The sequence below is a fragment of the Trachemys scripta genome, unplaced genomic scaffold (assembly GCF_013100865.1).
Source record: "Trachemys scripta elegans isolate TJP31775 unplaced genomic scaffold, CAS_Tse_1.0 scaffold_106, whole genome shotgun sequence".
NCBI classification, from domain to species: domain Eukaryota; kingdom Metazoa; phylum Chordata; order Testudines; family Emydidae; genus Trachemys; species Trachemys scripta.
This window is the reverse complement of record NW_023260480.1, coordinates 56,868-60,170: the sequence shown is the minus strand read 5'-3', so window position 1 is coordinate 60,170 and position 3,303 is coordinate 56,868. Positions and strand designations below refer to the sequence as shown.

At 59.6% G+C, this 3,303-nt stretch overlaps 1 long non-coding RNA gene across 2 annotated transcripts; it reads right to left on the bottom strand.

The window, feature by feature from the left end:
- Nucleotides 1-75: 75 nt before the first annotated feature.
- On the bottom strand, nucleotides 76-3,230 carry LOC117870239. 2 transcript variants are annotated; one of them, XR_004643941.1, is made up of 4 exons: nucleotides 3,172-3,230; nucleotides 2,777-2,813; nucleotides 1,216-1,272; nucleotides 76-191 (listed from the first exon to the last, which is right to left on the bottom strand). It is a non-coding gene; the product is annotated as an uncharacterized LOC117870239 (long non-coding RNA). The 2 variants fall into 2 exon arrangements; XR_004643940.1 differs by lacking the exon at nucleotides 3,172-3,230 and having other exon boundaries at nucleotides 2,777-3,073.
- Nucleotides 3,231-3,303: the final 73 nt, after the last annotated feature.

Below are 3,303 nucleotides of genomic sequence, written 5' to 3'. Positions count from 1 at the left end.
AGATGTTCACCACGGAACTCAGACACTGTGTGCCCTGTCCCAAGAGCGTGCCTCCTGCTTCCAAGAGGACTGGCCAGCCACGGGGACCCCAGCATTCCACTATCCCCCCCGACACTTACCTTAGAGCTGAGAGTTTTAAAAATCCCCTCAAAGGTGCTGCCATTTTTCACATTCACATCACACGTGGAGCCCTGGGGACAGAGCCAGAGATTAGCACGGTCTGGGAAAGCACATACCACAGGGTCCAAGGTTCCCTCCAGTAGAGCACAATCTGTTTCTCCTTCACACCATCCCCACCCCCACTGCAGCTCCCAGGGTCCCCCGGCCCACCCCCCAGAACTGGGAGAAGAGAGGAGATGCCCGAAGGGAATCACTCTGGGAAGCAGCACACTCTCTCACTGGCACCTGTTACACAGGGTCCTACTAGACTCACGGCTGCCCAGCACGCCAGAGGCTCGTACTATCCTACCCCAGGCAGCACCACTCAGCTGGGAGCCCACCACTGTGACCCACTGTGAAGGCAAGAACTGCCAGAGCCCAGGGGCAGCCTGCAGACTGAGATGGGGTGAGACCTTTGGCTGTGAAACTCCCAGACCACCCCCAAGAACTTCTCTTTCTACAGCAGGACGCACACTGCAGCCGGTGACCTCTCCCCAGTCTCTCTGAGGACAGTGGCAAGTGTGTGTGTGTGGGGGGGGGGGGGGGGAGGAGGAGGAGGAATCCAGGCCTCCTGCACAGGAATCCGTTTTTGGATGCTGTATGCCGCGCGTCGATGCTCTGGTGATGAGCACAGGCACAGAAGTGGACAGCATTACCTCCCAATCTGCAGTGCCAGCCTGGCCTTCAGCTCCTTATCCCTCCGGCCCCTGCCACCAACACAGCTGCTGCTCCTTTCCTCTCTTCCCACAGGCCCAGGTCCACCCCCCAGCAGAAAATACCCCACACCGCCCCTCTCTCTCCAGATCCCCCCCTCCCCACACTCCCATGGACATGTCCTGCTGGATGACACACGCACCCCTTCACCTCCCTCCCTAGTTCCCAACTCAAAGTCCAATGCTGGGAACAGGGAGTTTCTGAGAGAGGGGACAGTATGACTGTCCTCCCCCCAAAGCCAGAAACTCCTCCCCGCCCCCGAGACCCTTGCAACAGCCTGCTCCTGAATGGACCATGCTAGGCAACCCCCTCAGCATTGGAACAGGAACTGACAGCACTTACCACGACAGCCGTCAGGAAATGCAGCATTCGAGAATTGTTATAGACACCTTCGAACACCTATCATTAACACAGTGAGATGAACCCATCAACAAGGAGCAATGAATACACAACCTTCATCCCCCAGGCTTCCCCTGTATGCACCGCCCTCAGCACCCGGGTTAGGAGCCAGGGCAGTTACCAGGATGAGTGGTGTACTAACAGCAATCACCTCTGTGATGCTACACTTACAGGGCATGCTTGGGGTACGACTCCAGGGCCAGCCACGTGCTGCTGTGTGGAGACGCAGGCTTGGGTCCTGAACGACCCCCAAACTTTGGAGCCTTGAGCTCATGCCAACCCCATCGGCACCAGCAGGCCCAGAGTGAGCCTGCCCCCTCTTTTCCAGGAGGAGCCAATCCAAGGATTCACAGATCTTAAGGCCAGAATGATCAAGCCTGGCCTCCTGCGTAACCCAAGCCAGAGAATCTCACCCAGCAACCCCAGCACATGGCCCAGTGAGAGGGAAGAGACAGCACTGCAGGGAAACCTCCTCCAAGGTGGATCTGAGAGAGAGACAGCTGGATGTCAGAGTCCCACTGGCGACTCTGTACTCCCACTAGCACTGCAACGCCCCTGAAGCTGTGCCTTATGCACCGCCCCTCTGCCCCCCATCCTGCTACAGGGACTGAGCGAACAGCTCTGCTGAGGGTAAATTCTGGCTGCACTTGTTACTGCAGAGACACACGGCAGAGGATCCAACTTCAGGGAACCAGAGAACACATCTTTGGACTTGGAACGAGACCATGAACCTGAAGCAGAACATCTCTTCTAAAGCAGTTTTTCAGAGCAGAACACACACACCTTCCCCGCAGTGATGGGAAGCCAATGGGGAGGTGTTCAGCTGCATACTTGGAGTGAAGGGGAGGGACCAACTTAAAAGCACAGATACCCTGGGGACTGAAGGCAATTATGGGACCTTTCACCTCTAGAGTTCCAATCTGGCCCTGGGTTGGAGGAATAAATTGGCTCAGAAGATATCAGGGAAGGAGATATGGGACTTTCCCCTCCACAGGGCACTAGCTCCAATCTGGACTGACTGGCTCAGTGGGTGAGGAATGGCATCTGTCTGGCTCACTGGGGACCCTTGAGATCAAAGGGAAGCAAGTGCTACCAAAACACTATGAGACACACTCATTAAGATCTGGGCCACAAGGAAGCAGTTAAAGGTCAGAGTGCTGGGTGGCAGGTCGGGTCCCTCTCTTCTCTAGTACACATTTTTGGGAAACATTTAAACTTGAATTACGATGCAGAAAGTAGGAAATGCCAGGCAAGTCCAGCAGAAGCCTGTGGGAAGAGCAGTACGGAGAAGATATTGTCTGAGGCATTAACGGAGGCCAACACAAGCATCTCCAGCCCATGCCATGTTCTCAAGAAAGAGGAAGGGCCTGCCCAGCCACCCGCGGCTGCTGCGAGGAAAAGAGGCTCTCGACCAGGAAGTCAGTACAACAGACAGCCTGGCTCTCCTGGGAGACCAGCACCAGGTTCCCCCCTCTCCCCTTTAGACAGAGCCTCAGGTACTTACTGGAGACTGGGGAGGCCCCTTCCCTGTGCTCTGCCCCCTGAAAACAAATCACAGGTAGAGCTAGTTACAGTAGCACTGCGCCGCCCGCCGGGCCCTGACACCCCCCCACCCCCACCCCGCTCCCGCGAGGGGCCCGCGCCCTCCTGGCAGGGCTCACCAGGCTGGCAGCCCGGACGCCTGGGTCCCAACCCTGCACTCCCAGAACTCGGGGGGGGGGGTCCGTCTCCCTCTCCCTCGCGCCGCCGCCGGGCGGGGATTGGCTGCAGAACCGGCCAATCAGCACCAAGCTCGCGCTGTCCCCCACCCCACCTCCCCGCCGCGCGCGCGCGCAGTCACGGGACCCTCCCGGCGCCCCCCCCGGGCCGCGACCCCTCCCCCCCGGACCCGGCTGTTACCTGGTGCCGCCGCCGCTTCCTCCGGGGCCGCCGCCGCCTCCTCCCCCCCCACCCGGGGCCGCCCCCGCGGCCCGCCCCGCCCCGCCGCTGGGGCTGCCGTTGGGGCTGGGGGCGGCCCCCGGCGGGGGGGCC